Below are 27,921 nucleotides of genomic sequence, written 5' to 3' on the forward strand. Positions count from 1 at the left end.
TGTTTTTTTCCGGTAACCGTAAATGCCCAAGCATCCTTACGCCAATGCGGAAGGATTAGCCACAATAGTGGAATTTTTGTTTTGCCTTCAAAATAAAGTCCCCATTGTATGTGACAAAAATTGATACAAACAGTGGAATCCAGCCATATTTGGACTAGATAATGCTAAACAAGGTTGTAATGTTGTTACATAATATTTTATTAAATACAATCATTAATTATTTTTGTCAATAAACAGAAAAAAATGTTAAACTCACCGTGGACATATTCGACCACATCATTGCATTGGGGGCATACTAATATGCACTGTACAGCCTATACCATAGATTGTTCAACCATGACTTTGTAGAGTTTACACAAATATTAGCCTCATACCTCTTATTGTGGGACTCTAAAAACCAGTGCAAAATGAGCCACATTAAGCATTCAGCCTATTATATGTATTGCACATGCATATTGGAATCTACAGCTTGCTCGGTGGCACCCACAGAACACAACTATGAGCAATACACACAATAGACTGACTGGAAAGGTGATTTCCCACAGTCAAAGTCCTGCAATAAGTGATAAGACGCTAACAAGTGTGTACACTCTACACAGTTGTGTTCTGTCAGTGTCACTGAGTAGGCTCATACGCCATTTCATGGGTGCACAATCCATAGGTTAGTACCAATCCATAGGTTAGTACCATAGGCTGTACAATGCATATAAGTATGCCCCCAATGCAAATCTAAAGTGTAATTCGTCCCCAGTGCAATTTCAACAGTTTTCGTTGTTGTCAAATTAACAAATTATTGTCTTTTGTTGAATTTATATAACAACATTTCGACCTTGTTTAGCATTATCTAGTCGAGATGTGGCATGATTCCATTATTTGTATCCGTTTGTAGTGCTTTCAATTGGGGACTTTTATTTTGAAGGCAAACCGCAAATTCCACTATTGTGTCTAATACTTATTGCGGCTAGCTTCACACAGGTCTCATTCTCCACTCCACTGTAAACCCGCGATGTGAATATCGTGCTGCTTTTCAAATAGAAGTGAAAGGGCAACTACTCTTCTGATTGTGGTCGCTTCTAAACTGCCTGTAAGTAGCCAAACACTAGAATTGTATGAGTTTTTTTTATTCTGCTCAATATTTCTAAGCATTTTGTTTCATATTTTTTGCAATAACTCGGTTTTGAAGAGAAGTCGTTTTGTGCGTTGGCATGTTGCACATTTGTATTCCACTATTATGCTGGAACTTCTGTGGACAAATAGCCAATAAATTGGTCGAATGAGAAAAATAGAATAATGTCTAGCGTGTGGCAGAACTATTGGAATTCAGCCAATGTTTGATAAGGATAGAATTTGAAGATCCACGCATATATAAGTTCAACTGCGCCGCGCTCCACAGCAAAAACAGCGCGTTCCCATTTGACGCTTCTGTGTAATGATTATTTCTTGATGCAACGTTATCACATCTGCGCGGCATGAGTCAACTGCAGGCTAGGCTACTTTTATTGTGTTTACTGTGAAACGTTGTCCTAACAAACTACTTTAGGTCGAAAGGATAATCACAACATTGCCACTGATGTTTCTATTCATCCTTCATATCTCCTTCAATTTGTTGTCTGGGGCGCTTGCGCTCCACCCAGTTCTACTAAACGATCAGCCTAGGGTAGCAAAGTGTAGCCCAAAGGCAAACGTTTATGGAGTAATTTCAATGAGATACACACATTGATTATACGTTTGATTGAATGACCTATCCATCCAGATGATTAGAGTGGTAATTGTTTGCTATTTCTGTTATTTATTTTCTGTCAATCTCTTGATGCTGTGTGCCCCATGGTGTTGTGTTGAATGTGTTGCTGTTTTACAGGCTTAATCACATTTCTCTGCTAGTTGTTTTCTCTCAATGAATCTATGTCCTTCCTCTTCATGCTTCAACACGAACTGTGAATGTGTGAACGGCAGATGACCAATCATACTTAAAAGGATAAACCACCTTTGTTCTCTGATAAGATACATTGAATGCCTTTTAACTACCAAAATAAACATGGCTCACTTGTAAACCATTATAGGCACAAACTATCACAACTGTTCAATTGAATGAATCGTTTTGAACTGCTTTAAAAGAGCTGGAACCTCTCAAATGCACTTTCCTTTTGACAGACTGGAGAATGCAGGGATCAAGGGCCTGAATGATAGAGGGATAGGGGGACTGAAGGAGAAAAGGATAGAATGATACACTACATGTATGTGGACACCCCATCAAGTTAGTGGATTCGGTTATTTCAGCCACACCCGTTGCTGACAGGTTTATAAAATCGAGCACACAGCCATGCAATTTCCATAGACAAACATTGGCAGTAGAATGGCCCGTACTGAAGAGCTCAGTGACTTTCAACGTGGCACCGTCATAGGATGCCACCTTTCCAAAAAGTCAGTTCGTCAAATTTCTGCTCTGCTAAAGCTGCTCTGGTCAACTGTAAGTGCTGTTATTGTAAAGTGGAAATGTTTAGGAGCAACAATGGCTCAGCTGCATAGTGGTAGGCCACACAAGTGCACAGAATGGGACCACCGTGTGCTGAAGCGTGTAGCGTCTGTCCTTGGTTGCAACACTCATTACCGAGTTCCAAACTGCCTCTGGAAGCAAAGTCAGCGCAATAACTGTTAGTCGGGAGCTTCATGAAATGGGTTTCCATGGCCGAGCAGCCATACTCAAGCCTAAAATCACTGTGCGCAATGCCAAGCGTGGCTGGAGTGGTGTAAAGCTCGCCGCCATTGGACTCTGGAGCAGTGGAAACGCGTTCTCTAGAGTGATGAATCACGCTTCACCATCTGGCATTTAGTGTAAGAGGTTTGGCCAATTACAGTAATGCTCCAGGCTCTTTCATGGGCAGAATGGTCTAAAATGTGCCTGGCATAATGTTATGATCTCTCCTGCAGAAGGAGGTAGAGGAGAGGGCAGTGTGTGAGTTGAAAAAGAGAGGGAGTGTGTAGGTCCATGTTTGCACTTGGAGGGTTTTTGAATCTGAAGTAAGGATTATTTAAGGAAATCTGGATGGATACCATGCATGGGAAGAAAAGTTATGCAAAGGGCTCCTTCCTGTCCCTTCCTTTAAGAGAAATTAAGCTAATTGATTGCACCCAAATTGGCCATTTTTAATTTATAGGATTCATATAATCTGCAGCTTAGAGTATTGCTTCTTCATCTTTTGTAATGTATTCCCTGTAAACCTGCTGATGGTTTTTTTCCCACCCTGTTCAGAGAAATACATGTTTATTGCAAAGAAAATGTTATTAATTTAAGAAACTAGCTAAATGGATAAAGAGTGTTGTGGCAGTAGCAGGAACAGCGGCAGCATCTAGTGGGAAAAACCTTGTACTTTCTCACTAGTGGTAAATAATGCAAGTGACTTCAATGGCACATTTCTCTGAACAAACATTACAAACGGCGAAAAAACAATACTGCAAGCCGCAGCTCCATACTACCTGTCAGACATAGAGAACTGATACTGTATACTGTTGGGGTGGGATTGGCGTGGGGGGTCCGTGGGTCACTTTTGACAATTTCATTGGATTCCTCATGTCTTACTCAATGGTAGGAAGAATTTTGGTCCAAATCGGCTGCAGAGGACTATATTTGTTGAATACCATAAATAAAATTGCGAATTTGGGTGCGATCAATTTGCTTAATTTCTCTGAGATTACATTTCAACATAATGTTTCAGGAATGCTAATCTGTTTCAAACTACAGAAATGATTTCGGAAACAATCTGAGATGGTGGGTGTCATGGCTTGCTGAAAAATACTTGGAATGACCCCTCTCCTTTGTGAGCATTCGATCACTCCATATGAGGGTCTGCGGACACATAGTAATGGGTGTTTGAATACAAAATGAACTGGTATGGTTCTTTAACGAAATGTTGGCAATTTGTGTAGGGCAATTGTACGTAGGTGTTACTGTTGATTTATTGGAACTGTCTCAGCAGCATGTGATAGCTTTTTGAGCCTGAAATAAGGATGTATAGATATTAGATACAAGAGAAGTTCTTGAAAATGTCCACTGACTGAATACAGGGATTGTGTTGTGGGTCAAACAGTAGACTCCTGGAAAAGAACATCCTCCTTGACCTTTCTTCACCTATGACAACCATTCGAACACTGTAAATGTTCTCCATGTAAACAAAGGCTAACTCAAGGGGCTGGTTTCACGTATATACAGTGGGGAAAATTTTTATTTAGTCAGCCACCAATTGTGCAAGTTCTCCCACTTAAAAAGATGAGAGAGGCCTGTAATTTGCATCATAGGTACATGTCAACTATGACAGACAAATTGAAAACAATGGCACCTGTTTGAACTATTAATGGCACCTGTTTGAACTTGTTATCAGTATAAAAGACACCTGTCCACAACCTCAAACAGTCACACTCCAAACTCCACTATGGCCAAGACCAAAGAGCTGTCAAAGGACACCAGAAACAAAATTGTAGACCTGCACCAGGCTGGGAAGACTGAATCTGCAATAGGTAAGCAGCTTGGTTTGAAGAAATCAACTGTGTGAGCAATTATTAGGAAATGGAAGACATACAAGACCACTGATAATCTCCCTCGATCTGGGGCTCCACGCAAGATCTCACCCCGTGGGGTCAAAATGATCACAAGAACGGTGAGCAAAAATCCCAGAACCACATGGGGGGACCTAGTGAATGACCTGCAGAGAGCTGGGACCAAAGTAACAAAGCCTACCATCAGTAACACACTACGCCGCCAGGGACTCAAATCCTGCAGTGCCAGACGTGTCCCCCTGCTTAAGCCAGTACATGTCCAGGCCCATCTGAAGTTTGCTAGAGTGCATTTGGATGATCCAGAAGAGGATTGAGAGAATGTCATATGGTCAGATGAAACCGAAATAGAACTTTTTGGTAAAAACTCAACTCGTCGTGTTTGGAGGACAAAGAATGCTGAGTTGCATCCAAAGAACACCATACCTACTGTGAAGCATGGGGGTGGAAACATCATGCTTTGGGGCTGTTTTTCTGCAAAGGGACCAGGACGACTGATCCGTGTAAAGGAAAGAATGAATGGGGCCATGTATCGTGAGATTTTGAGTGAAAACCTCCTTCCATCAGCAAGGGCATTGAAGATGAAACGTGGCTGGGTCTTTCAGCATGACAATGATCCCAAACACACCGCCCGGGCAACGAAGGAGTGGCTTCGTAAGAAGCATTTCAAGGTCCTGGAGTGGCCTAGCCAGTCTCCAGATCTCAACCCCATAGAGAATCTTTGGAAGGAGTTGAAAGTCCGTGTTGCCCAGCGACAGCCCCAACACATCACTGCTCTAGAGGAGATCTGCATGGAGGAATGGGCCAAAATACCAGCAACAGTGTGTGAAAACCTTGTGAAGACTTACAGAAAACGTTTGACCTGTGTCATTGCCAACAAAGGGTATATAACAAAGTATTGAGAGACTTTTGTTATTGACCAAATACTTATTTTCCACCATAATTTGCAAATAAATTCATAACAAATCCTACAATGTGATCTTCTGGAATTTTTTTCCTCAATTTGTCTGTCATAGTTGACTTGTACCTATGATGAAAATTACAGGCCTCTCTCATCTTTTTAAGTGGGAGATCTTGCACAATTGATGGCTGACTAAATACTTGTTTTCCCCACTGTACCCGTATTCAGCCAAGTCCTGGACTAAATAGCACTTTCAATTTATTTTACTCCAGGCGTGATGTGTTTAGTGATTGGTCGATGTAGCAGCCAGTCACATCCCAGCTGCTAGGCTACATTGGTTGCTCAAATTATCTATAATTTGTAAGTATGGGTAATTGTACAGTTTGATGAAAATACATTAGTATTTTCCTCACCTTAATGCTTGGACTTAATTAAGGCATAATGCTCATAGCCTTGGAACGGCATGTATAAAGAGACATGTTTCTTGAGACCTTTCCTCACTTGCCTTCATGCATAGCCTTGCCAACAATGGTATGTTGATTGCTCTGTATTTTTCTTAATTATGGCATAATTGCAGCGTGCTCCACTTTTCTATAATAATCTAGTGATGAGGAGTCAGCATGGCACACAGGACCCCGTGGGTGGACGGTCTAATTACTTAAAAGAACTGAGGGATGGAGGGTTGAATGAAAAGGAGGAGGAGGAGGGATGGAGAAAGAGGGAGGAGGGGGTATTTATTTCTATTTATTTCTTCCTTTCTCGGTTCTCATGGACACAAAGATGCATCATTGAAAAAACGATGTAGAAAAGCTATGGCTGACTCCAATTAGGCGATTGGTCGGTCGATAGGCTGTTGGTTGACGAATATTTTTTCAGTCGAGCAGTAGCAAATATATATACATACACTACCTTTCAAAAGTTTGGGGTCACTTAGAAATGTCCTTGTTTTCGATAGAAAAGCAATTTTTTTGTCCATTTTAAAATAACATCAAATTGATCAGAAATACAGTGTAGACATTGTTAATGTTGTAAATGGCTATTGTAGCTGGAAACGGCAGATTCTTTTTTATGGAATATCTACATAGGTGTACAGAGGCCCATTATCAGCAACCATCAGTCCTGTTTTCCAATGGCACGTTGTGTTTGCTAATCCAAGTTTATAATTTTAAAAGGCTAATCGATCATTAGAAAACCCATTTGGAATTATGTTAGCACAGCTGAAAACTGTTCTGCTGATTTATTTTTATTGGCCAGTCGGCGATATGGCTTTTTCTTTGCAACTCTGCCTAGAAGGTCAGCATCCTGGAGTCGCCTCTTCACTGTTGACGTTGAGACTGGTGTTTTGAGGGTACTATTTAATGAAGCTGCCAGTTGAGGACCTGTGAGGCGCCTGTTTCTCAAACTAGACACTCTAATGTATTTGTCCTCTTGCTCAGTTGTGCACCGGGGCCTCCCACTCCTCTTTCTATTCTGGTTAGAGACAGTTTGCGCTGTTCTGTGAAGGGAGTAGTACACAGCGTTGTACGAGATCTTCAGTTTCTTGGCATGGAATAGCCTTCATTTCTCAGAACAAGAATAGACTGACGAGTTTCAGAAGAAAGTTCTTTGTTTCTGGCCATTTTGAGCCTGTAATCGAACCCACAATTGCTGATGCTCCAGATACTCAACTAGTCTCAAGAAGGCCAGTTTTATTGCTTCTTTAATCAGCACAACAGTTTTCAGCTGTGCTAACATAATTGCAAAATGGTTTTCTAATGATCAATTCGCCTTTTTTAAATGATAAACTTGGATTAGCAAACACAACGTGCCATTGGAACACAGGACTGATGGTTGCTGATAATGGGCCTCTATAGGCCTATGTAGATATTCCATAAAAATCAGCTGTTTCCAGCTACAATAGCCATTTACAACATTAACAATGTCTACACTGTATTTCTGATCAATTTGATGTTATTTTAATGGCCAAAAAAAGTGATTTTCTTTCGAAAACAAGGAAATGTCTAAGTGACCCCAAACTTTTGAACGGTAGTGTGTGTATATATATTTATTTTTAGGGCACAAGAGACACCTGTCTTATTTGCACCCATCTCAGTGAACTAATCCATTGCGGGGGCCGAGACTAATCCATTGCAGAGGCCGCAGGGATGGCACAGTCCAAGAAGAAGGGGAGTGTACTAAGAGGCACAATGCACGTCTCTCTCCAGAATGCGCTCTTTCCCGCCAATTTGTGCACATTAATTGTTTCAAAACTAGTGTCTATCAATTCCCCATTACATATATCACCAGTAGTACATTTACTGTTAATTCCAATAACTTCTAATCTACAATGTTTGTTGAGTTACGGTAACTTCTGTTAATCCATTCAATATATTATTCCAGTCCTTTACCGTACTCATTGTCGGAGTGGACACGTTGTTTGCAGAGCGCACAACCTATGCTACACTCGACAAGATGGCGCAGACAGATAGGGCAGCTATGCTCCTAAGCAACTTTGCAGTATTTAGTTTTTTTGTGTGTTATTTCTTACAACCGGAAGTAACTTTTTGATATCAGAGCAGCGGTAACTCACCAGCATTACGACCAGGAATACGACTTTCCCGAATAGGACCCTTTGTCCGTACCCCCAAGGGCAATTGAACTGATTCCAGAGGCTGATCCAAAACACAGCCGGCGGAGAAGAGGTATTCGGGGTGGACTTATAGTCCGACTCAGGAGGCGCGCACACCATCCACCGCTTCTCAGTATATTACACGCTAATATTCAGTCTCTAGATAATAAAGTAGACAAGCTCAGGGCGAGGATCTCCTACCAGAGAGACATCAGGGATTGTAACATACTCTGTTTCATGGAAACATGGCTCTCTCAGGATATACTGTCTCCATCCATTCTTCCAGCTGGGTTCTCAGTACATTGCGCAAACAGGAATGAAGAACTCTCCAGGAAGGAGAAAGGCGGGGGTGTATGTTTCATGATTAACTACTCATGGTGTGATTGTGATAACATACAGAAACTCAAGTCCTTTTGTTCACCCGACCTAGAATACCTCACAATCAAATGCAGACCGTATTACCTTCCAAGAGAATTCTCTTCGGTTTATAGTCACAGCCGTGTATATTACCCCTCAAGCCGATACCACGACGGCCCTCAAAGAACTACACTGGACTTTATGCAAACTGGAAACCACATATACTGAGGCCGCATTTATTGTAGCTGGGGATTTTAACAAAGCAAATTTGAGGAAAACACTTCCGAAGTTCTACCAACACATTGACTGTAGCACTCGCTCTGAGAAAACATTGGACCACTGCTACTCAGCTTTTCGAAATGCCTGCAAGGCCCTCCCCCGCCCTCCCTTCGGCAAATCTGATCACGACTCCATTTTGCTCCTCCCTTCTTATAGGCAGAAACTCAAACAGGAAGTACCCGTGCTAAGGTCTATTCAATGCTTGTCTGACCAATCGGAATCCATGCTTCAAGATTGTTTTGATCACGCGGACTAGGATATGTTCCGGGTAGCCTCTGAGAATAACATTGACGTATACACTGACACGGTGATTGAGTTCATCAGGAAGTGTGTAGGGAATGTTGTTCCCACAGTGACTATTAAAGCCTACCCAAACCAGAAACCGTGGATAGATGGCAGCATTCGCGCAAAACTGAAAGCGTGAACCACCGCATTTAACCATGGCAAGGTGACTGGGAATATGGTAGAATACAAACAGTGTAGTTATTCCCTCCGTAAGGCAATCAAACAGGCAAAATGTCAGTACAGAGACAAAGTGGAGTCGCAATTCAACGGCTCAGACACGAGATGTATGTGGCATGGTCTACAGACAATCACGGACTACAAAGGGAAAACCAGCCACGTCGCAGACACCGAAGTCTTGCTTCCGGATCCACTTTGAGGATAACATAATGCCACCGACGTGGCCCGCTACCAAGGACTGTGGGCTCTCCTTCTCCGTGGCCGACGTGAGTAAGACATTTAAGCGTATTAACCCTTGCAAGGCTGCCGGTCCAGACGGCATACCTAGCCGCGTCCTCAGAGCATACGCAGACCAGCTGCTGTCCCCACTTGCTTCAAGATGTCCACCATTGTTCCTGTACCCAGGAAAGCAAAGGTAACTAAACTAAATGACGATCGCCCGTAGCACTCGCTTCTGTCATCATGAAGTGCTTTGAGAGGCTAGTTAAGGATCATATCACCTCTACTAAAACTGACACCCTAGACCCACTTCAATTTGCTTACCGCCCCAATAGATCCACAGACGATTCAATCGCCATCACACTGCACACTGCCTTATCCCATCTGGACAAGAGGAATACCTATGTAAGAATGCAGTTCATTGACTATAGCTCAGCATTCAACACCATAGTACCTTCCAAGCTCATCATTAAGCTCAGGGCCCTGGGTCTGAACCCTGCTCTGTGCAACTGGGTCCTGGACTTCCTGACGGGCCACCCCCAGGAGGTGAAGGTAGAAAACAACACCTCCACTTCGCTGATCCTCAACACAGGGGCCCCACAAGGGTGCTTGCTCAGCCCCCTCCTGTACTCCCTGTTCACCCATGACTGCGTGGCCATGCACGCCTCCAACTCAATAAAGTTTGCAGAGAACACAACGGTATTAGGCCTGATTACCAACAATGACGAGACAGCCTACAGTGAGGAGGTGAGGGCTCTGGAAGTGTGGTGCCAGGAAAATAACCTCCCACCCAACGTTAACAAAACAAAGGAGCTGATCGTGGACTTCAGGAAAAAGCAGAGGGAGCACACCCCTATCCACATTGATGGGACCGCAGTGGAGAAGGTGGAAAGCTTCAAGTTCCTCAGTGTACACATCACTGACAATCTGAAATGGTTCACCCACACAGACGGTGTGGTGAAGAAGGCACAATAGCGCATTTTCAACCTCGGGAGGCTGAAGAAATTTTGCTTGGCCCCTAAGTCCCTCAAACTTTTACAGATGCACAATTGAGAGCATCCTGTCGGGCTGTGTCACCGCCTGGTATGGCAACTGCACCGCATGCAACCGCAGGGCTCTCCAGAGGGTGGTGCGATCTGCCCAACGCATCACCGGGGGCAAACTACCTGCCCTCCAGGACACCTACAGCACCCGATGTCACAGGAAGGCCAAAAAGATCATCAAGGACAACAACCACCCGAGCCACTGCCTGTTCACCCCACTATCATCCAGAAGGCGAGGTCGGTACCGGTGCATCAAAGCTGGGACAGAGCGACTGTTAAATAGCCATCACTAGGCGGCTTCCACCCGGATACGTAACCCTGTACCTTAGAGGCTGCTTTCCTATATACATAGACTTGAAATCACTGGCCACTTTAATAATGTTTACATATTTTTGCTTTACTCATCTCATATGTGTATATACTGTATTCTATTCTACTGTATTTTAGTCACTGCCACTCCGACATTGCTCGTCCTAATATTTATATATTGCTTAATTCCATTCTATGACTTTTAGATTTGTGTATATTGTTGTTCCCTCATCAGTCTACATACTACCTCATAATGATAAAGTAAAAACAGGTTTTTAGAAATTCTTGCCGATTTGATAATGAATAAAAAAAACTATCACATTCACATAGGTATTCAGACCCTTTACTCACTACTTTGTTGAAGCAGCTTTGGCATCGATTACAGCCTTGAGTCTTCTTGGGTATGAAGCTACAAGCTTGGCACACCTGTATTTGGGGAGTTTCTCCCATTTCCTCTCTGCAGATCCTCTCAAACCCTGTCAGGTTGGATGGGGAGCGTTGCTGCACAGCTATTTTCAGGTCTCCAGAGATGTTCGATCGGGTTCAAGTCCGGGCTCTGGCTGTGTCACTCAAAGACATTCAGAGACTTGTCCCGAAGCTAATCCTGCGTTGTCTTGGCTGTGTGCTTAGGGTCGTTGTCCTGTTGGAAGGTGAACCTTTGCTCCAGTCTGAGCGCTCTGGAGCAGGTTTTCATCAAGGATCTCTCTGTACTTTGCTCCATTAATCTTTCCCTCGATCATGACTAGTCTCCCAGTCCCTGCCACTGAAAAACATCCCCACCGCATGATGCTACCACCTCCGTGCTTCACCGTAGGGATGGGGCCTGGTTTCCTCCAGATGTGACACTTGGCATTCAGGCCAAAGAGTTCAATCTTGGTTTCATCAGACCAGAGAATCTCTTGTTTCTCATGGTCTGTGAGTCCTTTAGGTGCCTTTTTGGCAAACTCCAAGTGGGCTGTCATGTGCCTTTTACTGAGGAGTTGCTTCCGTCTGGCCACTCTACCATAAAGGCCTGATTGGTGGAGTGCTGCAGAGATGGGAGAACCTTCCAGAAGGACAACCATCTCCACAGAGGAACTCTGGAGGTCTGTCAGAGTGACCATTGGGTTCTTGGTCACCTCCCTGACCAAGGCGCTTCTCCCCTGATTGCTCAGTTTGGCCGGGCAGCCAGCTCTAGGAAGAGTTTTGGTTTTTTGGTACCCTTCCCCAGATCTATGCCTCAACACAATCCTGTCTCAGAGCTCTACTGACAGTTCCTTTGACCTCATGGCTTGGTTTTTGCTCAGACATGCACTGTCAACTGTGGAACCTTTTTATACAGACAGGTGTGTGCCTTTCCAAATCATGTCGAATCAATTGAATTTATCGCAGGTGGACTCCAATCAAGTTGTAGAAACATCTCAAGGATGATCAATGGAAACCGGATGCACCGGAGCTCAATTTCGAGTCTCATAGCAAAGGGTCTGAATACTTATGTAAATAAGGTTGTTTTTTTGTGGAAAAAAAATCTAAAAACCAGTTTTTGCTTTGTCATTATGGGGTATTGTGTGGAGATTGATGAATAATTTATTTTTATATAATCCATTTTAGAATAAGGCTGTAACGTACAGAATGTGGGGAAGTGGTGTGAATACTTTCCGAATGCACTGTATATGGAAAAAAATCGATTGGTCGACAGAACAGACTTTCGGGCGACCAATATTTGTTTTATTGTTGGGGACAGCCCTAAGAAAAGCTATATGTGAGGCAAGGTTAACAATTATGTAGATGAGTGGGGAGCTGGTTGCCCACATGGTTTTCCTCATTCAGGCTCCAACCCACCCAAGGTTATTATAATCATCTGTGAAGATGATTGTTGAGTTCCAAATTGACCACTAGTCCTTAACCTCTAGGCTTTTGTCTAGACCTCAGAGGATTGGATAGATGTGTTGTGGAACAATGATGTCCTCGTCTCCTTGGGGGTTAATGTAACATAATGATATTAGGACTGGGTGTTATATCGTATTTAACTTCATAAACTGGGTGGTTCTTGCCCTGAATGCTGATTGGCTGACAGCTGTGGTATATCAGACCGTACACCACGGGGATGACAATTTTTACTGTTCCAATTACGTTGGTAACCAGTTTATAATAGCAATAAGGCACCTCAGGGGTTTGTGGGATATTGCCAATATACCACGACTAAGGGCTGTATCCAGGCACTCTGTGTTGCGTCGTGCATAAGAACAGCCCTTAGCCATGGTATATTGGCCATATACAACACCCCCTCAGGCCTTATTGCTTAAATATACCGGTTTTGATGCACGGACCTGTTTGGGTTTTTACTTTACCTTCTATAACGGTATTTCAATGTTTGGTTTGTTAAATGTGATACGCCACTCCGCCGTGTGTAACGTCTGTTATTCTAGTTTACTCCGCTACTTGAGTCGTCTCTCTCCTTCTACAGGCTGCTTTCCACCACACACAGCAATCCCCATCCCCTGTCATTCAGCCCTAACCATGGCCTTATGATGGCTTGTGTTGAGAACCAATTATGTCTTTGTCTCCTTGGTTGGCAATGTTATCAATCATGCTACAATGGAAATGTGATTCAATGCGCTTACTCACTACCTACTGAATTAAATAAGTGACACCTATGATAAGTTACATAGCCTAAGAACTGCTGTCCTTGTCTCTGTTTCAGTAGACGAGGTTAACCATGTGTCACAATGGGATGCACTACCTTCTGAATGAGATGACGACTTGTATGAATGAGGTAACCATGGCCTTAGTAATGATGGATTCATTGTGTCCCTCTTCTCCTTAGTGCTTCTATCTCTGAAAGCACGATCCACCCACCTCAACCAACCCAGTAATTACTAATTAGACACTTGTGCTTAAAGTGGTTGTCCTTCGAGCTCAACACAATCTACCTAATGGGTTACATTCAGCATATAAGGCATGGGCAGCAATTGGGATGATATTATTGTGGCGGTAGGTGGCACAGAATAATCATTAGGTCTGACTGCACAGAGGTGCTTGGGAAGATGGGTTACAACGGGAGACCAGAGTGCGTGTGTTGGGGGGGAAGGGGGGTATCCAAGCTCCATCAGCTAGGACTAGATATTGGTTAATCAAATCTTCCCATTCCTGCTTAAATTGGCATGCCTCATTAAACAGCCAAACTGTATACGGATTCACACATCAAGTCTTCTCTCGAGTTGGGCTCGGGGATGGAACAACTGTTGAACATTTTGAGCTTTTGTGTGTGTGTGTGTGTGTGTGTGTGTGTGTGTGTGTGTGTGCATCCCACTTCTGTTGACAAAAATTTAGATTTTTCTACAGCCAGTTTGTGTTATAGGTAACAATCCTTCGTAGAAGTGCTTATATTACTGTACATATTATTTTACAATTGTAGGAATAAATGAAGATATACAAGATTTCTAAAATAAAATAAAAACACAATTGTGATATCCAATTGCAATCCAGTTACGATCTTATCTCAACGCTGCAACTCCCCAACGGGCTCGGGAGAGACGAAGGTCGAGTCCTGCGTCCTCTGAAACATGATCCGCCAAGCCACGCTGCTTCTTAACACCCGCTCACTTAATCCGGAAGCCAGCTGCACCAATGTGTCAGAGGAAACACTGTTCAACTGACGATCGAAGTCAGCTTGCAGGCGTCCAGCCCGCCACAAGGAGTCGCTAGAGCGCGATGAGCCAAATAAAGCCCCCCCTGGCCAAACCCTCTCCTAACCTGGACGTCGCTGGGCCAATTGTGCGCCACCCTATGGGACTCCCGGTCACGGCCGGTTGTGACACAGCCTGGGATCGAACCCCAGGCTGTAGTGACGCCGCAACACTGCGATGCAGTGCCTTAGACCGCTGCACCACTCGGGAGGTGCAAGATCTTTTGATATATAAATATATTTTTTAAATAACAGGATGCAGTACAACCGAGGTGAAGGCGTTAGAAATGCTGTTGGCTGAGAATCTTGTTCTGTACTCTAGGTGGCACCATGTGCTCTTTTTAAAGGATGGGCCCCTATCTCTCAAAAGTCCTAGGAGCCATGTGTACAGGGGCGGTCAGCCAGTCACGGGGATGACAACCCAACATGGGATGGGGGGAGGTTTTAATGGGTGGAATATTGGAGGACAATTAGAGGTTTACTTAGTAGCAGCTACAGTATGCTTAACAGTTCAAATACAAGTACTTTTTCTTAATGGTAAGTTTACAAACATATTATGGTAAGTACAGTCATGACCAAAAGTTTTGAGAATGACACAAGTATTGGTCTTCACAAAGTTCGCTGCTTCAGTGGTATGAGATTTTTGTCAGACGTTACTATGGTATACTGAAGTATAATTACAAGCATTCCTTAAGTGTCAAAGGCTTTTATGGACAATTACATTACATTTATGCAAAGAGTCAATATTTGCAGTGTTGATCCTTCTCTTTCAAGACCTCTACAATCCGCCCTGGCATGCTGTCAATTAACTTCTGGGCCACATCCTGACTGATGGCAGCCCATTCTTGCATAATCAATGCTTGGAGTTTGTCAGAATTTGTGGGTTTTTGTTTGTCCACACGCCTCTTGAGGATCGATGGGTTTAAGGTCTGGGGAGTTTCCTGGCCATGGACCCAGAATGTCGATGTTTTGTTCCCCGAGCCACTTAGTTATCACTTTTGCCTTATGGCAAAGTGCTCCATCATGCTGGAAAAGGCATTGGTCGTCACCAAACTGTTCTTGGATGGTTGGGAGAAGTTGCTCTCTGAGGATGTGTTGGTATCATTCTTTATTCATGGCTGTGTTCTTAGGCAAAATTGTGAGTGAGCCCACTCCCTTGGCTGAGAAGCAACCCCACACATGAATGGTCTCAGGATGCTTTACTGTTGGCATGATACAGGACTGATGGTAGCGCTCACCTTGTCTTCTCCGGACAAGGTATTTTCCGGATGCCCCAAACAATCAGAAAGGGGATTCATCAGAGAAAATGACTTTACCCCAGTCCTCAGCAGTCCAATCCTTGTACCTTTTGCAGAATATCAGTCTGTCCCTGATGTTTTTCCTGGAGAGAGGTGGCTTCTTTGCTGCCCTTCTTGACACTAGGCCATCCTCCAAAAGTCTTCACCTCACTGTGCATGCAGATGCACTCACACCTGCCTGCTGCCATTCCTGAGCAAGCTCTGCACTGGTGCTGCCCCGATCCCGCAGCTGAATCAACTTTAGGAGACGGTCCTGGCGCTTGCTGGACTTTCTTGGGCGCCCTGATGCCTTCTTCACAACAATTGAACCCCTCTCCTTGAAGTTCTTGATGAGCCGATAAATGGTTGATTTAGGTGCAATCTTACTGCAGCAATATCCTTGCCTGTGAAGCCCTTTTTGTGCGAAGCAATGATGACGGCACGTGTTTCCTTGCAGGTAACCATGGTTAACAGAGGAAGAACAATGATTTCAAGCACCACCTTCCTTTTAAAGCTTCCAGTCTGTTATTCTAACTCAATCAGCATGACATAGTGATCTCCAGCCTTGTCCTCGTCAACACTCTCACCTGTGTTAACAAGATAATCACTGACATGATGTCAGCTGGTCCTTTTGTGGCAGGGCTGAAATGCAGTGGAAATGTTTTGGTGGGATTAAGTTCATTTTCATGGCAAAGAGGGACTTTGCAATGAATTGCAATTCATCTGATCACTCTTCATGACATTCTGGAGTATATGCAAATTGCCATCATCAAAACTGAGGCAACAGACTTTGAGAAAATTAGTATTTGTGTCATTCTCAAAACTTTTGACAACAACTGTATAATCAAAACTTGTATCTCATTATGGTAAGTGGTGAAATAAGTATAGCCAGTTATAATTGTAATGGCTTAGCAGATATTAAGAAAAGACGATCAGTCTTTACCTGGCTAAAAGGAATATAATATCTATTGTTTACAGGAAACTCAATTTACACCTTTTAGATGAAGTTGTAAGGAAAAAGGACTTGGGGGGGCGAAATGTATTTCTCCCATGGGCAAAGAAACTCTAAAGGAGTGATGATATTAATTAACAATTTTGATCCGAATGTGCAAACTGTTCAAACTGATCCACGAGGAAGAATTATATCAAAATGCATAGTGCATAGAATTAAAACGGTATTGGTGGATATTATTCATCCTAATCAGATAGGTTATTTACATGGACGATACATTGGAGATAATATAAGACAAGTACTGGAAACAATAGAACACTATGAAAAATCTGGGAAATCAGGCATGGTATTCATAGCTGACTTTGAAAAGGCCTTTGATAAAGTACGACTGGAATTTATATATAAATGCCTGGACTATTTCAATTTAGGAAAATCTCTTAGACAATGGGTTAAAGTTATGTATAGTAACACCAGGTGTAAAATAGTCAATGGCTACTTCTCAGAAAGTATTTAAATTGTCAAGAGGAGTAAAACAAGGTTGACCACTATCGGCATATCTATTCATTCTGGCCATCGAAATGTTAACTATTAAAATCAGATCCAACAATAATATTAAGGGGCTAGAAATCAAGGACTTAAAAACAAAGGTGTCATTGTACGCTGACGATTCATGTTTTCTTTTAAATCCAAAATGTGGATCCCTACACAGCCTCATAGAGGACCATATTTTTAGAATCTCTCTGGATTACAACCGTATTATGATAATAACTTTTACATTACCGTGTAGTTAGCCCAATAAAATGGTCAGACGGTGAAGTGGACATACTCTGCATTCATATCCTAAAAGAAAGAAATGATCTCACTACAATACATTTTTAATAGAATGTTAGCAACATTAGATAAGATCTTGCTACCATCGAAAGGACAACACCTTTCTATTTGTGGAAAAATCACCCTGATTAATTATTTAGTCATATTCCAGTGTACCTATTTACTTATGGCCAATTTTCCCTCCAATTATTTTGGGCACTGAGCAAATTTTTGGTCTTGTGAGCGGAAACTCTAACATTGAGAATTTTTTGCAACTTCCAGCGTGCGTTTACAATGAACACTGAGGCTGTACCCTTAGTTTTATACAGTAGCCAATAGGCAATTGTGGCTATTTGAGCATAATGTAGGCCTACCAACAAAACCAATGCAGCAAATCCCGTAACATTTTCACATTGAAATAGCTTTTGATTCATATGATGTAGCCTATATGTGGTGTTCAATGCAGACCTACATTGCATGAGACATAAAAAAATATATATTACATTATGAAGGGCTTGACAATTTTTTGACTTGGTCTGTAACACATGGGCCAAATAAGTCACTGTAAATTGTATTGTGTTGAATAATGCAAGAAATTCCTTTACAGAGAATTAGACAATGTAGGCTACCCCTCTGCCTATTGGCTTATTTGTATATTCAAGCCTGTCTCAAAATACAACACTGCCCCTTTAATTAAGACCTAAGCTTTTTACCTGACTGACTTTTCAAAGACAGCTTGAAATATAGCCTACACGCTTTGTGCTCTTGTAGGAAGCAGTAACTCCCCATTGCTGGCCTATACTTATCTATAACTGGGCTAATAACTCGCTAACTAGCGAAGAATATCAACAAATGTGCACAGGCACGGCTCTGAACTGATCTGAAAAGCGCATTCACTTGTGGGTGATTGAAAGACCGTGGGCTACCCCTGACAATATAATTGTACTCCATTGCGTTCTGGCTCTACCTACAACAAAATCACAGACTCAATCTTGCAAAGTTAGATTTGTTTTGGCATTGAAAAGGAGCTGATAAAATGTTGATTCGATCACAGAAAAAACGTTGATCTATATAGTGCAAACTAATGGGGCAAACTCAGGGAAGTTCAATCTCTTGCTTCTCTGCACAGCATGGCATTTCTTAGCTTAGAGGGTACATTGCCTTTGACCCTGCCTACACCTAACGACTTGTTTTTGAAATTATAGGAGCAAAAAATATTCCACTTAATTTGGAATAGCAAGCCAGACAATGTGACCGACCGGCTCAATTCGGTCTTATGTAGAAACATTTGAATTGGTGTTTTTTACATTGGATAAAAGTAGAGACTCAGAGCTAGAAAATGGTGTATCATACACTACAGTTGAGGAACAATGGGAAAGTAATTCTGATTTGAAAGTCGATAAACTTGTAACCTCACTTTTGAGAAAATGGCCTTTGAATGTTTTGGTACACCTACTGGAGAGCTCTTCTTTGTCTACACCCATTCAGCATCGTTAACACCCTCTTAAGCTTTAGCCCCGCCCATCTCTATAAGGAGTGTTCAGAGCGCACACTGGACGCTCTGGCCGAGGAGTAGGGTTGATCCGAGCGTTCTGTCCTAACAGCAGTCAAGCACCCAAGCTAACGTTGGCTAGTTTGCTAGCTACTTCCAGACACAAATGAGCGAACAGCTCACTCAGACCATTTCACTCGCCCTAGCAGAAATGGTTAGGCTGTTTTTATGTAATCTAGAGCATTGGTGACTGCAACTGTGCTGTTGGCAACAATTTAATTACGCTTTTTTGCCAACGTTTACTGACACCGGCCATATTCAACGGGTGTTGAGGGTTCGTAAATTAGTCAGTTATTCTGCGCTCTGGCACACTCAGACGAGATTGCTCTGAAATCGGAGTAGATAGCCAGAGCGAATTTACCAGCTACATCTATCAACAGTTGTCGCAGTGACATCATTAACATTCTATTGAAATGGTTACTTGCATTGTGGAGTCTTTTTTTTGTTAAGACATGTAGCTAGCTAGCTAAACAATTAACCGTAATCCCAACTCATGACGTTACTACCCTGCATGAATCTGCAGGGAGCTAACCAACCAGGTTCAATGTTAGCTACAGTGGGGAAAAAAAGTATTTAGTCAGCCACCAATTGTGCAAGTTCTCCCACTTAAAAAGATGAGAGAGGCCTGTAATTTTCATCATAGGTACACGTCAACTATGACAGACAAATTGAGAAAAAAAAATCCTGAAAATCACATTGTAGGATTTTTAATGAATTTATTTGCAAATTATGGTGGAAAATATTTCCTACAAACAAGCAAGATTTCTGGCTCTCACAGACCTGTAACTTCTTCTTTAAGAGGCTCCTCTGTCCTCCACTTGTTACCTGTATTAATGGCACCTGTTTGAACTTGTTATCAGTATAAAAGACACCTGTCCACAACCTCAAACAGTCACACTCCAAACTCCACTATGGCCAAGACCAAAGAGCTGTCAAAGGACACCAGAAACAAAATTGTAGACCTGCACCAGGCTGGGAAGACTGAATCTGCAATAGGTAAGCAGCTTGGTTTGAAGAAATCAACTGTGGGAGCAATTATTAGGAAATGGAAGACATACAAGACCACTGATAATCTCCCTCGATCTGGGGCTCCACGCAAGATCTCACCCCGTGGGGTCAAAATGATCACAAGAACGGTGAGCAAAAATCCCAGAACCACACGGGGGGACCTAGTGAATGACCTGCAGAGAGCTGGGACCAAAGTAACAAAGCCTACCATCAGTAACACACTAAGCCGTCAGGGACTCAAATCCTGCAGTGCCAGACGTGTCCCCCTGCTTAAGCCAGTGCATGTCCAGGCCCGTCTGAAGTTTGCTAGAGTGCATTTGGATGATCCAGAAGAGGATTGGGAGAATGTCATATGGTCAGATGAAACCAAAATATAACTTTTTGGTAAAAACTCAACTCGTCGTGTTTGGAGGACAAAGAATGCTGAGTTGCATCCAAAGAACACCATACCTACTGTGAAGCATGCTTTGGGGCTGTTTTTCTGCAAAGGGACCAGGACGACTGATCCGTGTAAAGGAAAGAATGAATGGGGCCATGTATCGTGAGATTTTGAGTGAAAACCTCCTTCCATCAGCAAGTGCATTGAAGATGAAACGTGGCTGGGTCTTTCAGCATGACAATGATCCCAACACATCGCCCGGGCAACGAAGGAGTGGCTTCGTAAGAAGCATTTCAAGGTCCTGGAGTGGCCTAGCCAGTCTCCTGATCTCAACCCCATAGAAAATCTTTGGAGGGAGTTGAAAGTCCGTGTTGCCCAGCGACAGCCCCAAAACATCACTGCTCTACAGGAGATCTGCATGGAGGAATGGCCCAAAATACCAGCAACAGTGTGTGAAAACCTTGTGAAGACTTACAGAAAACGTTTGACCTGTGTCATTGCCAACAAAAGGTATATAACAAAGTATTGAGAAACTTTTGTTATTGACCAAATACTTATTTTCCACCATAATTTGCAAATAAATTCATAAAAAATCCTACAATGTGATTTTCTGGATTTTTTTCCCTCATTTTGTCTGTCATAGTTGACGGGTACCTATGATGAATATTACAGGCCTCTCTCATCTTTTTAAGTGGGAGAACTTGCACAATTGGTGGCTGACTAAATACTTTTTTCCCCCACTGTAAGTATCCAGACCCTTTGCTATGAGACTCGAAGTTGAGCTCAGGTGCATCCTGTTTCCATTGATCATCCTTGAGATGTTTCTACAACTTGATTGGAAGTCCACCTGTGGTAAATTCAATTGATTAGACATGATTTGGAAAGGCACACATCTGTCTCTATAAGGTCCCACAGTTGACAGTAGATGTCAGAGCAAAAACCAAGCCATGAGGTCGAAGGAATTGTCCGTAGAGCTCTGAGAAAAGATTGTGTCAAGGCACAGTGGCCTCCATCATTATTTAATGGAAGAAGTTTGGAACCACCAAGACTTCCTAGAGCTGGCCGCCATGCCAAACTGAGCAATCGGGGGAGAATGGCCTTGGTTCGGGAGGTGACCAAGAACATGATGGTCACTCTGACAGAGTTCTAGAGTTCCTCTGTGGAGATGGGAGAACCTTCCAGAAGGACAACCATCTCTGCAGAACTCCACCAATTAGACCTTCATGATAGTGGCCAGACGGAAGCCACTCTCAGTAAAAGGCACATGACAGCCCGCTTGGAGTTTGCCAAAAGGCACCTAAAGGACTCAGCCCATGAGAAACAGTAAACCTGGCACCATCGGTGAAGCATGGTGGTGGTGGCAGCTTCATGCTGTGTGGGGATGTTTTTCAGCGACAGGGACTGGGAGACTAGTCAGGATCGAGGGAAAGACGAACGGAGCGATCCTTGATGAAAACCTGCTCCAGAGCATACAGGACCTCAGTCTGGGGTGAAGGTTCACCTTCCAATAGGAAAACAACCTTAAGCACACAGCCAAGACAATGCAGGAGTAGCTTCGGGACAAGTCTCTGAATGTCCTTGAGTGGCCCAGCCAGATCCTGGACTTGAACCCGATCTAACATTTCTGGAGAGACCTGAAAATAGCCGTGCAGCGACGCTCCCCATCCAACCTGACAGAGCTTTAGAGGATCTGGAGAGAAGAATGGGATAAATTCCCAAATACAGGTGTGCCAAGCTTGTAGCATCATACCCAAGAAGACTCGAGGCTGTAATCGCTGCCAAAGGTGCTTCAACAAAGTACTAAGTGTTATGAGTTCCTAGGATATCAAGTGATTACGAATGTAAGGATGTACTTAGACACTTTTGATGAAGAGTTCATATAAGATATGTAATATGTACCATGGTTAGTTATAACAGAATGACAGAGCTTTGCCTCTATCATCTCCCTAACTCCAGAACAAAGATCCACTCTCTCTCTCTATATATATATATACACTCTGTTACAAGTCTCTCCATGAACATCTGGTAATCATCATGGGAACTCCCATTCTTTGATGTTATTACTCTTTACCCCAAGTCAGTATATCCTGTCCATCAATCATGCTATCATAAACATCAGTAATCTCCTTTGACATAACGGAATGTAGACTCCGTGGCACCAAGCCAATTATCTAGTAACTCTAACCTGGTCCCCACGATACGGTGTTCCCTCAGGGGTGCATGCTCAGTCCCCCCCTGTACTCCCTGTTCACTCATGACTGCATGGCCAAGCACGACTCCAACACCATCATTTTAAGTTTGCCAATGACACAACAGTGGTAGGCCTGAACATCGACGAGACAGCCAATAGGGAGGAGGTCAGAGACCTGGCCGTATGGTGCCAGGACAACAACCTCTCCCTCAATGTGATCAAGACAAAGGAGATGATTGTGGACTACAGAAAAAGAAGAGGACCGAGCAAGCACACATTCTCATCAACGGGGCTGTAGTGGAGCAGGTTGAGAGCTTCAAGTTCCTTGGTGTCCACATCACCAACAAACTAAAATAGTCCAAGACAGTTGTGAAGAGGTCACGACAAAACCTATTCCCCCTCAGGAGACTGAAAAGATTTGGCATGGGTCCTCAGATCCTCAAAAGGTTATACAGCTGCACCATCGAGAGCATCCTGACAGGTTGCATCACTGACTGGTATGGCAACTGCTCGGCCTCCGACCGCAAGGCACTACAGAGGGTAGTGCTTACGGCCAGTACATCACTGGGGCCAAGCTTCCTGCCATCCAGGACCTCTATACCAGGCGGCGTCATAGGAAGGCCCTAAAAATTGTCAAAGACTCCAGCCACCCTAGTCATAGACTGTTCTCTCTGCTACCGCACAGCAAGCTGTACCGGAGCGCCAAGTCTAGGTCCAAGAGGCTTCTAAACAGCTTCTACCCCCAAGCCATAATACGTAATAGCGAATTTGCTTGGAGTCTGCTAGCTAAATATGTTAACTGGCGCAAACTGAGAGGGGAAAAAAACACAAGGAAATCAAGATAGCAATGGCAGCTGTACAAATAACTAATCCAGAGGGCTTTGCCTTCTCAAACATGGCAGAAAGCAAACACAATATGATTCCCCATCACCTTATTAATTCAGCCACTTACTTACAGTGGGGAAAAAAAGTATTTAGTCAGCCACCAATTGTGGAAGTTCTCCCACTTAAAAAGATGACAGGCCTGTAATTTTCATCATAGGTACACGTCAACTATGACAGACAAAATGAGTTTTAAAAAATCCAGAAAATCACATTGTAGGATTTTTAATGAATTTATTTGCAAATTATGGTGGAAAATAAGTATTTGGTCAATAACAAAAGTTTCTCAATACTTTGTTATATACCCTTTGTTGGCAATGACACAGGTCAAACGTTTTCTGTAAGTCTTCACAAGGTTTTCACACACTGTTGCTGGTATTTTGGCCCATTCCTCCATGCAGATCTCCTCTAGAGCAGTGATGTTTTGGGGCTGTCGCTGGGCAACACAGACTTTCAACTCCCTTCAAAGATTTTCTATGGGGTTGAGATCTGGAGACTGGCTAGGCCACTCCAGGACCTTGAAATGCTTCTTACGAAGCCACTCCTTCGTTGCCCGGGCGGTGTGTTGGGATCATTGTCATGCTGAAAGACCCAGCCACGTTTCATCTTCAATGCCCTTGCTGATGGAAGGAGGTTTTCACTCAAAATCTCACGATACATGGCCCCATTCATTCTTTCCTTTACACGGATCAGTCGTCCTGGTCCCTTTGCAGAAAAACAGCCCCAAAGCATGCTTCACAGTAGGTATGGTGTTCTTTGGATGCAACTCAGCATTCTTTGTCCTCTAAACACGACGAGTTGAGTTTTTACCAAAAACTTATAGTTTGGTTTCATCTGACCATATGACATTCTCCCAATCCTCTTCTGGATCATCCAAATGCACTCTAGCAAACTTCAGACGGGCCTGGACATGTACTGGCTTAAGCAGGGGGACACGTCTGGCACTGCAGGATTTGAGTCCCTGGCGGCGTAGTGTGTTACTGATGGTAGGCTTTGTTACTTTGGTCCCAGCTCTCTGCAGGTCATTCACTAGGTCCCCCCGTGTGGTTCTGGGATTTTTGCTCACTGTTCTTGTGATCATTTTGACCCCACGGGGTGAGATCTTGCGTGGAGCCCCAGATCGAGGGAGATTATCAGTGGTCTTGTATGTCTTCCATTTCCTAATAATTGCTCCCACAGTTGATTTCTTCAAACCAAGCTGCTTACCTATTGCAGATTCAGTCTTCCCAGCCTGGTGCAGGTCTACAATTTTGTTTCTGGTGTCCTTTGACAGCTCTTTGGTCTTGGCCATAGTGGAGTTTGGAGTGTGACTGTTTGAGGTTGTGGACAGGTGTCTTTTATACTGATAACAAGTTCAAACAGGTGCCATTAATACAGGTAACGAGTGGAGGACAGAGGAGCCTCTTAAAGAAGAAGTTACAGGTCTGTGAGAGCCAGATATCTTGCTTGTTTGTAGATGACCAAATACTTATTTTCCACCATAATTTGCAAATAAATTCATAAAAAATCCTACAATGTGATTTTCTGGAGAAAAAAAATCTCAATTTGTCTGTCATAGTTGACGTGTACCTATGATGAAAATTACAGACCTCTCATCTTTTTCAGTGGGAGAACTTGCACAATTGGTGGCTGACTAAATACTTTTTTCCCCCACTGTAGATAGCAAGTTAAACTAGGGTTTGGGTTAAACATATAATTATGCGTATTCATTTAGGAAAAAAAGAATGCGTAAAAAATACCTTGCAACGTTTTGTAAACGCATCTAAAATGCTTCTTATTGTAATTTCTGCTCAGCATCAGACTAATTTTGTGCTTCAATTGCAAATCTAAACTCTGAGAATTCACTAATGGGCATTGTATCCGCAGACAGCACTCTGACTGATGTGTAGCTACTTCTCTCCGGTACTTTTCTCAGTGTAGCCAGCCTATTTTCTCCGGTAAAATGCTAGATTAACTTTAAGCAAAACATTAGGAAATGTAGCTGGCTACATTATTTCTATTATAGGCCTAAACATTAGAAATATGATGGCCATGCATCGTTTTTGCAAAAAAGGCCTTGCTCATTTACTGCCAGCCAAATATCGTTGCACTTCTGTTTTCATCTGATGAAAATGAAGCAATTTTATGTTGAATGTGTTGCACTAATGTATCTTCTGTGAAGGAAAACTATAGTTGCACATCCCTAATCACTCTATTGAAGCAAAAAAACACTGACTTTCAATATAAAACGTGACCCCTGTCAATACACAGCTGGACTCACCTGCTCCCACTTTCTCCTGTTGTGCTATTTCCAAATAAACACGTGACTGGCTCAACTGTGCTGGGGAACTAAGTAAGCTTCATAATGTGACAGGTGAAATAAGAACACAATCTGTTTTATCTCCTAACGCATTGCACAAGTTGACTGCAGATAGCTACAAATACTAAAATGTATTGAAAAAGTTTGTACAAATACCCCGGTATACTGTATAGCGCCCAAGCCTAATGCTGGCCTATGTTGACTCCAATGCTTCCCACAGTTGTCAAGATGGCTGGATGTTCTTTTGGGTGGTGGACCATTCTTGATACACACGTTGAGCATGAAAAACCCAGCAGCATTGCAGTTCTTGACACAAACATGTACGCCTGACATCTACTACCATACCCTGTTCAAAGGCACTGAAATATTTTGTCTTGCCCATTCAACCTCTGAATGACACACATACATACACAATCCCATGTCTCAATTGTCTCAAGGCTTAAAAGTCTTTCTTTAACCTGTCTCCTCCCTTTCATCTACACTGATTTTGAAGTGGATTTAATAAGTTACATAAATAAGGGATCATAGCTTTCACCTGTATTCACCTGGTCAGTCTGTCATGGAAAGAGCAGGTGTTCTTAATGTTTTGTATACTCAGTCTCTTAATTTCTAAAAAAATATATAGATATTTGACACCCAATTTGATATGCTCCTATGAACTTCACGTTGGTGCTCATGGATACTTTTACATGGAAATGACCATATAGTGTTGCACGGTATACCGAAACTTCTGTATTTTCTTTATTAAAAAAATAATGAAAAATGGTTCGGTACTATAATTTTTGTTACTTTCGGTACTTCTATCAAATGTAACATCGTCTACTGACTGAGAGGATCAGGTCTGTCTATCAGCGCAGCCGATGTCCCCTTATAGCGCGAGCGCCATGCCTGCTCCATTTACTATTTGCTAGCTCTAGCCCAGGGGTGTCAAACTCAATCAGCGCAAGGGCCATATTGAAAAAACACATTGATTTCGCGGCCCAGACATAGCTTTTTACGTGCATACAACTGCGACCCAAACAGGCCATTTTTTATATGGCCCTTATAATGTCCACTTATGTACATAGGATGCTGTATATAGCATTTTTAACATATTACAACAGAGATCAATAATATTTGTACAGCCTTTGCTGCTATGCTTGCAGAATCAGATGTGCATGTCCCGTGTAGCTCAGTTGATAGAGCATGGCGTTTGCAACGGCAGGGTTGTGGGTTCGATTCCCTCGGGGGGCCAGTATGGAAAAAAAATATATAATGTATGCACTAACTGTAAGTCGCTCTGGATAAGAGTGTCTGCTAAATGACTAAAATGTAAATGCATAATATGCTGCGACCCTAATCAAAAAGTATTTAATAAGTCCAAATAACAAAAACGTAGCTAGGTTGTTGTAACATTTAATCTTAAAACATGTTTTTTTCACTGAGTGGATCACCAGTGTAGTTGAATGCAGCATTGCTGTATGGTGCACTCAAAATGTATTGTAGTTGAGTAGCCAGCCTATGCTACTGCTCAAATGTTGCTGTAATAATCCTACATGTTTCTCCTTTGCATTGGGTTTTGTTGGAGGTTTTAGTTTTTTGGTTATTCTCGTCAAGCTTTAAAAACCGAAGCCAGACTGCAACATTTCAGTAGCCTAGCTAGGACTGTGGCATGTGTCTGTACACTTTCCCTCCGCTGTACACGGTAAACGGGACACACGAAAGCAACACAATTGATGTCGAATTTTCCAATGTGAGCGCATCAGGCTGTAATTTCTAATTTATACTCAATTGTGTGTCCTGTTGTCCTTGAGTCATTTATATCTGCGTGTGAATCCTTTATCTTATAACTTTTTGACAATCAAGATGACATTTTCTTTAGGCTACAGCAATGACCCTTTGAAACTGAAACTTGCCATGGACATTTAAACTTTCTGTCCGGTAGAAGATTCGGTCAGTGCCATTAGTGATTATATGATACTGGCTGGCTCATGTGTGGGTCTGGGACGAGGGGTGTGTGTGTGTGGTAATGCACTGCGGTTTGGCGTGCAGCACGTTGGTAGTGCCTCCCAAGTGGCGCAGTGGTCTAAGGCACTGCATCGCTGTGCCACTAGAGATCCTGGTTCAAATCCAGGCTCTGTCGTAGCTGGCCTCGACCGGGAGACCCATGGGGCGGTGCACAATTGGCCCAGCGTCGTC

At 42.9% G+C, this 27,921-nt stretch overlaps 1 protein-coding gene across 1 annotated transcript in view; it reads left to right on the forward strand.

The window, feature by feature from the left end:
- Positions 1-994: 994 nt before the first annotated feature.
- Positions 995-27,921, forward strand: part of LOC121577099 (tumor protein p53-inducible protein 11-like) — a 128,977-nt gene continuing 102,050 nt past the window's right edge. Inside the window, exon 1 of the mRNA XM_041890874.2 lies at positions 995-1,084. The gene's annotated coding sequence lies outside the window, so the exon portion shown is untranslated. The remainder of the gene's footprint in view (positions 1,085-27,921) is intronic.

The sequence above is a fragment of the Coregonus clupeaformis genome, chromosome 11 (assembly GCF_020615455.1).
Source record: "Coregonus clupeaformis isolate EN_2021a chromosome 11, ASM2061545v1, whole genome shotgun sequence".
Classification (NCBI taxonomy): Eukaryota; Metazoa; Chordata; class Actinopteri; order Salmoniformes; family Salmonidae; genus Coregonus; species Coregonus clupeaformis.